This window comes from Microtus ochrogaster, chromosome 1, assembly GCF_000317375.1.
Source record: "Microtus ochrogaster isolate Prairie Vole_2 chromosome 1, MicOch1.0, whole genome shotgun sequence".
NCBI lineage: Eukaryota > Metazoa > Chordata > Mammalia > Rodentia > Cricetidae > Microtus > Microtus ochrogaster.
In genome coordinates this window covers 8,667,906-8,679,824 of record NC_022009.1, presented here as the reverse complement: position 1 = coordinate 8,679,824, position 11,919 = coordinate 8,667,906, and the positions used below count along the sequence as shown (strand labels likewise).

Here is an 11,919-nt window from a genome sequence, read left to right as displayed (position 1 = left end):
AAAAACAAAAAACAAAACAAAAAAAAAATGTATAAGACACCTAACACACTGCCTGCCACACAGAAAGCAACAAACAAAAAACAGCATGTGCCTTCTTATTGACTTGTTACTTCAAGCCTACAGTGAAATGGATACAAAGTCTATTAGAGGGCTAGGGACAAAACACCTGCTTATCCACAAGACGCAGGACCTGGGCAAACATGGTGGCCACCTGTAATTTCAGAACAAAGGCAAGCTGACTAGCTAGACCAACAAGAATCAGTGGGTTCTGCATTCAACAAGAGACGCTGCCCTCAATAAGCAAAGTGGAGAGAGTATGTGCCCACATGCATACATATGACCATCTTTCATGGACACCATGCATGTATATTTTTTCAGTCCATTAGAAATCTGTGTGTGTGTGTGTGTGTGTGTGTGTGTGTGTGTGTGTGTGTGTGTGTATGTGAAGGCTACAAAACAGGTTGAAAATGGGTAGATTCGGGTAACTAGAAAGATCTGTCCTTAGCATATATGGTGGAGTATGGTGGGTTTGAATGAGAAATACCCCCCACCCCAGGGTTCAGGATTTGAACACTTAGTTCCCAGTTGTGACAGGGCAAGACAGTGCAAAGATTCCACCATCTTTTATTTTTGTTGAGGCCATGTCAACTTAAACTGCAACTTGATCTCCTTGATAGAAAAACCTATGGAAAATTACCTTACTCTGTTCCAGGATCTGAGGCAGGGATGCCCCAGCTAACTTAAGCACCTGCTTAAGCAAACTACCTCCTACAGCTGCTGAGCAAGATACCAGAATGTGGTTTTTGCCTTTAAAAGCTTTTTGGTCTAAATACTTGAGGGGCTACACTTGGGTCCCCAAATACCTGAGTGTAGTCCCAGCTGGATGGAACAGACTTTCAGTTGTCTGTGCACTGGATCTGGTCAGCTAGTCAACTTCCTGTAATATTTTAGAGGCCCCAGCAAGATCGCTAGACACTGGATTCTGATACTTAGATGCCTCAGGACCCCCAGGGTTGGAAAAGAATGAACCTGCTGCAGAGGATTCTTAGGGGTTATGTACACGGATATGTTCCAGGGCCCCCTCTCTGAACCATCACTACCAAGCACTGCAGAGTACCCAACACTGCCACCTGAAGGAGAAAAATTGTAAATTGAAAGTCATCTTCTCTGAACACCTCCAGGGGTAAGTTTGGTCTGTAGGAGGCACCATCTGGTTAAGACACAAGAGGGGGAAGTTCAGTGTGACCATAGACCCTGTGTCTGGGATTTGTGTGAGACATCACTAAACTCCCCTGCTCTGTTGAGGTGTATGAATGTGTGGTTGCCACGTATGTTTCTCTGTATGACTGTGTTTTGCTATCTCTTATTTAGGGTCACTGTTGCTGTGATGAAACACCATGACCAAAAGCAACTTGGGAAGGAAAGGGTTTTTTAACTCACGATTCCATATCACAGTTCATCATCAAAATGAATGAGGGGAGGAACTCAAGCAGGGCAGGAACCTGGAACAGGAGCTAATGCGGAGGTCATGAAAGAATGCTGCTTACTGACTTGCTCAACATCAAAAGCTTGTTTGCTCAGCCTGCTTTCCTATAGAACATGCCCACCAGCGCAGGGATGGCACCACCTACAATGGGCTGGGCCCTCCCCACCAATCACTAATTAAGAAGATGCCCTACAGGCTTGCCTACAGCCTCATCATGGAAGAATTTTTCTTAATTGAGGCTCCCTCATCTCCAATGACTAGCTTGTGTCAAGTTGACATAAAACCATCCAGCACACTCTGTGTGATTCCGTCACTTCTGTTGGTTGGAGAAAACAGTTCTAAAATTGAAACAGGGAATGGGTTGTCCCAAGACCACAGCCATAGCTAGCAGAGGTGTTGCATGATTTTCTCCAGGCTCACAAGCCTCTCCAGGGATGCCCACCCATGCTGTGGTGTCCACCTTCTAATGGTGACTGTGGCCGCATATAGGTGGCTGGCTAGTGCTGTTGGTATGGCAGTACCTGCTGCTTTGGAGCCAGCTGTAGTCACCAGCTTCCATGTAATAAACAATGGCTTTCTCTGGTGTGGGGCACCACCCCCACCCATCCCTTGGCTTAAGACCTGTGCCTTCTTCTTGGGGACCCAAATCCTTTTAGCCCCACCAGGTTACCTAGAGAAACCCAAAAATCTCTATCTGTTCTCTTAGCTCCACCTGACACTGGAAATTGATCTCCCTGCCCCTTCCCACTCCTGAATGCTCAATTCCAACTTGTTTGGTCGCTTGGCTCGCACTTGGATCGCACAGTCCTGGGGTCCCGATCCTGGTCTCTATGTGGAGGGCCCTAGAGTGATTGGAGGGAGAAGTAGGTCCCCAAGCCATGTGTTCTGTACTCATTTCCCGGACTGCTCTAAGCACCTGGTTGTGCCTGGCAGGATGAAGCAATTCCCCAATTTATACCCTGGAAAAAGCGCAAGTTCAGCTCCTCCACATTGACAGCTTGCGTCTTCTTTTCCTCCGGTGGCATGGATAAATCAAAGACCCCCAAACCCTCCAGGCTGCAGGTCCTTATCAGCCTGCTGGGAGCTGTTTTAAAGTAAGAGGGCATTGGACTTTCTTTTCTGCCAAACATTATTGGGGGAATTAAAAGAAGCAGTCAGAAACATGCCAGTTGATCAAAGGTAGATCGGGTCACTCAAGGACTGCTGGGTTTCTGGAGAGGCTCTGTGAGATATATTGTATATTTACTCCCAGAGACCCCAAAAACCCAGCAAGCCACTGATATCGCATTTGTCATGAAGTTGGCCCCAGACATAAGGAGAAAGCTCCAAAAATTAAAGGGATTTAAAGGGATGAATAGGTCTCAATTTTTGGAAATTTCTCAGAGTTTATAATAGTCAAGATTCAGTCAAAGACAGACAGGGAAATAAACTATGCCCATACTGTGACCACTGCCCTTAGGGAAACAGATGAGAGAAAATGGGGGCAATAGACCAGGAGAGGGGATTCAGGGACTCACCAACGTTGCTTTATGGTGCCCTGAGTACAGATCTGTTGGAATTTAGGCAACAATATGTTGTGTCCCCCATCCGGGTGACAACTGCTGGGTCCTACCTGGTTTATTCTTCCATGCTTAGAGGGAAGTGGGAGGATTAAGAAAGAAATGGACCAGAGACAACAGATAGAGTCAGGGGGGCATCAGGTAAATACTGAGATTTGCTTCATGTTTATACACCCCAATCCAGAAAGGAGGGGGAAGGCAAAAGACTTCTTTACCAAGATACAAAGAACAAAGTAATTACCTTCTCAATACCCAAAGCATCAAGTAACCACACCCTAGGTCAAAGCATCCTGTTAGTAGCCCTGGCTTAGGTCAAACCTCCTGCCATAACCTTGAAGGAGCAAGAATAGGCCTGAACGCTCTGACCTTTAGTCAAGGTGGAAAGGTTCCCATGAAGATGTCCACAAAACACCCTGCTCCAGTGTGTGGATGCCTCCTCGTGGCTCTGACCACAGAGGAGGAATGTAGACAGGCAAAGAGAAGACCTTTTTAGAGGCCTTCCAAGCCTTAGGGTACAGAGTCTAGCCAAGAAGTTTCAGTTGTGTGTCCGTCAGGGCAAGTACCCAATCCACAACCTAGATAAGGAAAGCCATTGCTTTCCCCAAAATTATTACAGCCACTGTAAATCCCCCACCCTCACATCTAAAAGAGGAAGGAAGGAAGGAAGGAAGGAAGGAAGGAAGGAAGGAAGGAAGGAAAGAAAGAAAGAAAGAAAGAAAGAAAGAAAGAAAGAAAAGAAAGAAAGAAAGCAGAAAGAGAAAGAAAGTGCAGAAATACCTGGGGGTGGTTGGATGCTTCCAGCTATGGATGATGGGATTTTCTGAGATAGCCAAGCCCCTTACCAGCACTGTGGTTATGCAGCATTTAGAATGGACTGAGACAGAGCAGAGGGTCTTTGGGGTGGTTTGAAAGGAAAATGTCCCCAAAGGGAGTAGCACCTTAGGAGGTGTGGCATTTTGGAATATGTGTAGTCTTAGAGGAAGGGTGTCACTGTGGAGGTTGGCTTATATATGCTCAAGCCATGCCCCAGTGAGTCAGTTTACTTCCTGTTGCCTTTGGGTCAAGATGTAAGGACTCACGTTCTACCCGGTTCTACCACCATGTCTCCTTGCTTCCTGCCATGAAAATAATGGACAGAACCTCTGAACTGTAAGCGGCCTACCCCAGCTAAATGTTTTCCTTTCTAAGAGTTGCCTTGGTCACAGTGTCTCTTCACAGCAATAGAAATCCTAACCAAGATAGTCTTCAAAGCCTTGCCAAAGGCCCTAGTGTCTGCCTTGGACCTGGACCTTCCAGACGTTACTAAGCCATTCCACTTGTGTGTGGCTGAGGCCAGAGGTATCGCCAGTGGAGGTCTTCATGCAAACCCTGGAACTCTAGGAAAGACCGGTAGTTTGTCTGTCCAAGGAACTTGACCTATTTGCAGCTGGATGGCTGCCACACTCCTGCTGGTAAAAGAAGCTGACAAATTAACTTTAGGTCACAAACTCTTGCCGACAGTCCCACACTCTGTTGAGTCCCTCTGTAGGGGGGCACTCGAGATATGGGTGTCTAATGCCCAAGTGACCCAGTGAAGCCCTGCATTTGGTTACCCAAGATATCAGCCCTCAACCTTGCCAGTCTCCTGCTAGCTGACAACCCCACGGGTCCTCTGCATGATTGTCTTGAGGTGACTGACCTGAACCAGCCTATCAGACCTGATATGACTGCTGTCTCGTTGGCAATATCAGATGATGTATTGTTCACAGATGGGAGCAGTTTCATCCAAGACGGGAGCATGTATGCAGGGGCCGTGGTGGTGACCAAGGTAGGAGTAATCTTTAAGCAGGGTAACCTCAGCTCACTGAGCTGAGCTTTTAGCTTTGACTCAACCACTCTGCTGGGGAAAAGCCAAGGCTATCGTCATATACGCTGATAGCTCATATGCTTTTGCCATGGCCTATGAGCATGGGGCTCTATTCAGGGAAAGAAAATTACTAAAAGAAATCAAAACAGAGAAGAAATCTTAGCCCGATTGGAAACTATCTGGTTACTCAAGAGGGTGGCCATTGTCCATTCCGTAAGATGCTGAAAGGGGATTCCCCAGAAGCCAGAGGCAATAGAGTGACTGACTTGGCCTCCAGGGAAATGGCCCTAGAACCAGTGGAGTCTAGCTTACCTGACCACCCGGAATACACCCTGGAGCAAGAGGGACCGGGCAAAACAACCACTGGCCAAACAGGATAAACAAGGATGGTGGGAGGCTCTTGGTTATAGCACTCACCAAACCACCCACCTAGGAACAATAAAGACTGCACAGCACCCCAGCTGCGATCAGAGTAACTTGTGTCATCCCTTGGAAAAAAGTCACCGAGGACAACGGCAGATGGATTGTCACTTGGGCCTCAGACTCCTTAGAGATAAGATTGACCAGAGTTTACTAATCCCGATGCACAATCCTTATCAGTCTCAAAATTAGACAGAGGAATTCAGCAAAGCCAAAGGTGGGAAACCCTTTTTCAGGTGGACCACTACTCTCCTACGTCTCTTCCAGGGATGGAACAGCATGGTCGAGGGGAGGGAAAAGGGTGAGTAAATAAGGTGGTGGGAAAAACTGGCTAGGAAAAGGCCTTCCGAGACTACAGTCTAATGCATGACAAGGTACCTATATCATGTCCTAAATTACCTGGTTTGCTTATGCTGACTACATGTGCCTCTCCCAACTCACAGGAGTTTTATTTCTAGACTGAAGAGTCAGGTTGGCCTCACAGAGGTAGTACTACAGAACTGAAGGAGGCTGGACTTGCCCACCCCCACCCTTCCCCCTTCTTTTTATTCGTTGAGACAGGTTTTCTCTGTATAACAGTTCTAGCTGTCCTGGAACTAGATCTTGTAGACCAGGCTGGTCTCGAACTCGCAGAGATCTGCCTCCCGAGTGCTAGTATTAAAGGTGTGCACCACCACCACTGCTCCACTAGAGCCCCCCTTTTATGAAACAGAGGGAACTTTGCATGGCCTTAGGAGAAATTTGCTGTTTCCATGCCAATCAATCAGCGGTAATTAAAGAAAATCTTAGTCAGAGAAAACCTCAAAGAATAGAAAGAAAGAGTACGTAAATCATATAATTGGTGTCAGTCTCTGTTTACCTGGGCTACTATCAGCATTTGCCAGACTATTGATTGTTATCCTCATCGGGCTAACAATGGGACCCTGCATCCTCAGCTGCATGGCCAGCTACATCAGAGAATAAACTAAGGTAAGCTATTGGTCCTCAGGACCAGCTATGCTCTAAAACAGGACAAGTCACTGTTCTGACCACACCCATAGAACTAGTGAGGAATGTGGCAGGGCAAAGCAGTACACAGGTTCCTCCCTCTTACGTTATCACCAAGGCCACTTCAGCTTTAACTAGTATCTGATCTCCTTGGTAGATCTCCCGTGAAAAATTACCCAACTCTGTTCTAGGACCTAAGGCCAAGATGCCCCAGCTAACTTGCTTGCTTGTGCAAAGCTCCCCCTGGAGCTGCTGAGTGAAATACCAAGATGTGGTTTTTGCCTTTAAAAATTGCTTGGTCTAAATGCTTAGGGCTACACTTGGGTCCCCAAGTACCTGAGTGTAGCCCCAGCGGCCGGAATAAAGACTTCCAGTTGGCTATGGACTGGATCTGAGTGGTCGTCTCTGCTGGGCATCCTGTGATAGCTCATGGTGCTGTTCGGAGCAATGGTTTAGGTGGTGTAGTCTTCCTGGAAGAAGGTCATCACTGGGGGTGAAATTTGGGACTATAACCTTGCCCTGCTTCCAGTTTGCTTTCCGTTTGCAGTTAAGGGTGTGAGCTCTCAGCTCCCTGCTGTGTTTTCCTGCCACGATGGCCTCTCATCCCCCTGGAAGCGTACGCCAAAACAAACTCTCTAGTAAGTTGCTCCAGTTTTAGTGTTTTATCAGAGCAACAGAAAACTAGCTAATACATGCAGGCCAAGCAACAATTGTGTCAACTGCCTGCAATCAGGGTTCTCACTTGCAGAGCCCACACACTATTGCTCGTTATGTTTTGAAGTCCAGGCCATCTCTATTATGGCTATTGATGATTTCTTATTGTTTGGTAGTGGGGGTGGTAATTTTGTGGGATGTTTTGCTTTTGAAATAGGTGTCACTGTGTAGCCATGATTTGACCCAAACTCATCATCTTTTCCCCAAGTGCTGGGATCACAGGTAAAGGTCACCCCACCTGGCTTCTGTGATATCTCCCATCATAGTCTCATCTTGCCATTCAGTAATTTAAATGTTAAATGGCAAATTTAGCCCACAACTAACTGTAGATTATGGGTAAATAGAAAAGGTAATATTTGAAAATTCAGATGCATACTGTGGTGGTTTGAAAGAAAATGGCCCCCAAGGCAGCTGCATTATTAGGAGGTGTGGCCTTGTTGGAGGAAGTGTGTCACCGTGGAGGTGGGCTTTGTGGTTTCATGTATGCTCAAGCCATGCGCAGTGAGACAGAGCACTTCCTGTTGCCTGCAATCTGTAGAACTCTCACCTACCTCTCCAACCTTGTCTGCCTTCACGCTGCCATGTCCCACCATGATGATAACAGACCGAACCTCTGAACTATAAGCAAGCCACCCCATTAAATGTTTTCCTTTATAAAAGTTGCCATGGTCATCGGTCTCTTCACAGCAATAGAAACCCTTAATGCATGTACTCTAAGACCATTGCTCTAGCTAATGTATTTTCTCCAAGATATACCATGGCCTTCTCTAAAAGTCCTGTGGGTCATTCCCTTGGAAGGTTAGACATGGATGTCCCACTGCTGCCAGGCTGGCCGAGAAGATAACTTAACCAAGCGATGCTGCTAGCCGCTCCCTGGCCACAGACTTGACACGGTTCCATGGAGGAGATATTCCATTTTCCTAGGTCCCAGAGTGAACTGCACATGGACGGAGCCACACCTATAGTTTATAATTTACATATAATGTTCTTGAAAGTTAAGTTCGTTATGGTAAGCCAGGGAGAGAGGGCAGTCACTTGTCAAAACAGAACATAAGTATATCTGTCAACAACAAACGGGGAACCTATGTTAGTCCCAATTCCCCAAGAGAGATCTGATTGGCTAGCTACTCAACAGCCATTATCAAGAATCTTTGCAGGGCTGAGCTCCCTTGTTGGACCCTCCCATATGCAACAGGCCAAACTACAAGACAGCTGCCTTTGACTCGGGTAGGTGCCAACTTCTGACATAGAGCAAAAGGACATGTAAGATAAAACCAGGCCCCCGATAGAGGTTGTGAGTGTGATATTCATACTCAGTATTTAAGAAGGAGATTTTATTCAACATTCAGCCATCCCTGCAGCCCCCTGTGCTAACTGTAGGGAAGAAAGTTTGAGAAAAGACTTGTAGCGGCTGTGGAGGAAGTGTCATGGATGCTGTACAGAGAAGATTGAATGAGTGGAGAAATGGCAGCTGACAAGTTAGCTCCACCCCAAGAAACACAGGGGTCAGTTCTTAACTTAGGACTGTATGGGGAGATTTCCTTGAGAGAGGGTCGTTGCTATGGAGACGGAAGACAAGCCCCATCTGAGGCATGTTCTCATGTTCCACTCAGTTATGCTGGACCAAGAAGGCTCAGGAAAGCCAGGCTATGATGTGCAACGGTCTTTGTAAAATACAGGAGTCTCCAGTGCTATCCCTAAGGCTGCTAGAGCTAGAGGGACATTTCATTTAGCCGAATGTGTGGTGCACGAACCAGAAACTTCCATGCAAGCATGCACATTAGGAAGATTTGTGTGGTCTTGGAGTTCCAGTGCTTCATCCTTCCTGGCCTCCTGCAATCTATGGGAATCTAGCTGGGTTCTTTGTCCCCAGCCCCCGCAGAGCCTGCATGGTGATTGTTCCATGCCTGTGGAAGGCTCACATGGGGAGCCATACGATTATGTAGACGAGGTGACCCTGTTCTCAGACAGAACTGTTTGTGGATCATGGAAAGTCACAGTGAAGAGCCAGGGATACTTCTGTCTCTCAGGTCCATCTGATTCTTTAGCACGAATCCACCTGTTAGGAAAAAGCCTAAGATGAGCCACTCCACCGGCACAAAGAAATCCAATCACGCCAAATCAAACCAAATTAAAATGCCCATGTTTTATTAAATGCAGCACTCTCAGGTGGCCGAGAGCATGTCAGGGGGAGACAGAAAACCGGGGAGCACATGCAAAACCTAGGACCATGTGTTCTTCCTTTGGGCACCCACTTAAATACCCTGGGGAGGGGTCAAGACTTGGCATGCTGGGATTTGGAGTCCAGACCAATGCAACTCCCAGGCCAAGGGGCTGGGATGGAGGCCAGGGGCTGGGGTGACGCTCCCAGCTTAACATTAATGCTTTACCCTTTTCACTCAAAAAGAGCACATGATGGAAGCATGGCTGGAAAGTTATCTGTGGACTGACTTTGGGAGAGAAGGACCCTTCACCTTTGGAGATACAGAAGCCAACATGGCTACCCCTGAGGAGTGAGGAGAAGGGCCAGGACTGCTGACTTGACAGCATTGTGGCTATCAGTTGTGTCACTTAGACTGAATTTGGCCCAAGTTCTAACCAGTTGATTGTGATCAGTCATTTTAGACGGTGAATGGACAGGGTACGCGGCTGTCCCAGAGTCCAGGAGGAGGTCTTGGGGGCTCAGTGTCACACTCTCCATCCCTGCTAAGGTGTCTGGTCTTCCTGATGAGAACAGAACATAGAAATTGACCAGGTAGAGCAGGGCCTCCAACCAAGGCAGCAGTTCAAGGATGAATGAACATCCCCCAGAGGCCAGGGGTGTCGGAAGAGAGCTGTGGTCTTGTATCTTTCTTGTCTTCTAAAGAGACCCTCTGCCTGGCCTGTATGCAGTCGCATGCTTGAAACTGAAAGGCGGCGCCCGCACGCCAGGCTGGGGTTATAGATTCCAGCTCACTCCTCATCCCTCACCCAGGTTTCTACTGTAAGTCCTTCCAAAGTAGGCTCTGGGCTAGCAGTTCAATGGCCCCCTAATTCCTGGACCCCTTCCTGACACGCAGGAAGCTCCCCCCCCCCACCACACACATTTAAATTTCCAACAATGCATCTATTAAAAAACTCGCTAAAACTCACCCCATGTGTTCATGAATTCCAGGCTTAGAATTTTCAAGGCAAGAACCTGAAAACACCTGGCTCATGGCAGCTATGGTGGTCACTAAGTACAGAACCTAACTCCTTGGGAAACTCAAATATGGCTTAATAATCCTTACCACTGTCCCCCATGGGCCCTCTCCCTCCCAGGTGCCACACATCACTGCTCCATTTTATTCCCTTGACTTCTTAGAAAGAGGGAAGCAGCCAGGAACTAGCATCCCACTAACTCCTCAAAGGCAGCAAGACCACAGAAAGCCTAGTGAGACAGGGCCGTGGGGAAGCTTGATCTCTAGAAAAGGACGGGCAAACCCTACAGAAGTGGCTCCTGAGAAAATGCATTGGTTTGGAGGGGACCCAAGCCCCTCCGTTGCCATGACATCTTGGGCTCTGTTGCAGCCCCAATGGGGTCTGACACTCATTAGCCCACTCCCAAGAAAACCCGGAGGAGACCCACAGAGCACTTACAGTGCAGAGTCCCTGGGGTTCGAGTCATAATGTCATTTGTCCATCCCTTTGTCACCTGGGATGAAAGCAAGTTACTAATTACTTCTATTTCAGTTCGTAGGGCACAGGTTTTCCATCCTGGCCATTCACATTCCAGACAGTGACAGAGAAGGGGGAAAGATGCAGGCTAAAACCTCTAGAAGCAGGGGACACAGAAAAGGCTCAACACACCAGGTACCACCCACAGGCTGCTTGCTCCCTGGCCTCAGCCTGGTAGCATAGAGCCAGGCAATGCAATCAAACAGATACCACCCAAGGCTGGCATTTATAGCCCACCTACCCTAGCATAGTCAGGTGGTTTCTGAGTCCTAACATTAAAATCTTCCAGATAGCACCAGGACACAAGGGTACAATTGCCGTGACTGGGCTGGTCATATGGCTAAGCGGCAGAGTGCTTATCTAGCATGTGTGAGGCTCTAGGTATGAGCTCCAGCATGGAAAAAAAAAAAAAAAAAAAAAAAAAAGAAAAAAAAAAAAAAAAAAAGAGGGAGAGAAGGAAGAGCCAGGAGGGGGAAAAAAAAACAGAGAAAGGGAGGAGGTGGTGGGGCAGAGATGGGGGGGGATCGTCATCATTATGTAAACGAAAAAGGTTTGAGAAGGCATGTGACCAGTAGGATTTGAACCTAAGAAGTCTGCCTTTAAGACCATCTTAATCGTTCTGGGGTACCCATTTACAGCATTCATTCTAATTTGGCCTGGAACAAATAACGCACATAGACAGTTAGGGCGCAGCAGCACCCTGCGCCCACACTTCTGCCCCTTCCTTTACCGATTCTGGACAATCGCTATAGAGGCAGCAGTCAATCCCACCCTAACCAGGGCTAAAGAAAAGTGAGCTGCAGACTCCTTTGTTCCCGGGGTAAATTCTATTTCCTCTTCTATTGTCTCGGGCTTCGGAGTGAGGTAACATGACACCCAGCGTATCCTGCTTTTGAAAGGAAACTTCGGTGGTGGTTGGGAAATTACCATTCACAGCTCTGACTGCTGGAGTCACCGGAGAGGAGAGAGAGCCGCCGCACCTGGTGTCTGTAATTACAGGCTTTCACCGGAGGAAAGAAGGGATGAAACAGCCAAATACAGCTGAGCGCCGAGAAGGGGAGGGTTGGCGCAGGGCTGGGCAGGAAGAGCCAGCAGCTGAAGATGCTGCCCGGCCGCCCCGCCCCAACTCTGCACCCTCCTCTCCTTCCTTGGGGCTTGTCTGTTTCCTTTTCTCTCTGTTTTCGCTCATCTCAGAACTCTTTGTCCGGCTT

General features: G+C 47.7%; 1 long non-coding RNA gene across 1 annotated transcript; it reads right to left on the bottom strand.

Annotated features, from left to right (window-relative positions):
* Window positions 1-9,445: 9,445 nt before the first annotated feature.
* LOC113457842 lies at window positions 9,446-11,707 on the bottom strand. Its single transcript, XR_003378322.1, has 3 exons — window positions 11,636-11,707; window positions 10,631-10,685; window positions 9,446-9,736 (listed from the first exon to the last, which is right to left on the bottom strand). It is a non-coding gene; the product is annotated as an uncharacterized LOC113457842 (long non-coding RNA).
* Window positions 11,708-11,919: the final 212 nt, after the last annotated feature.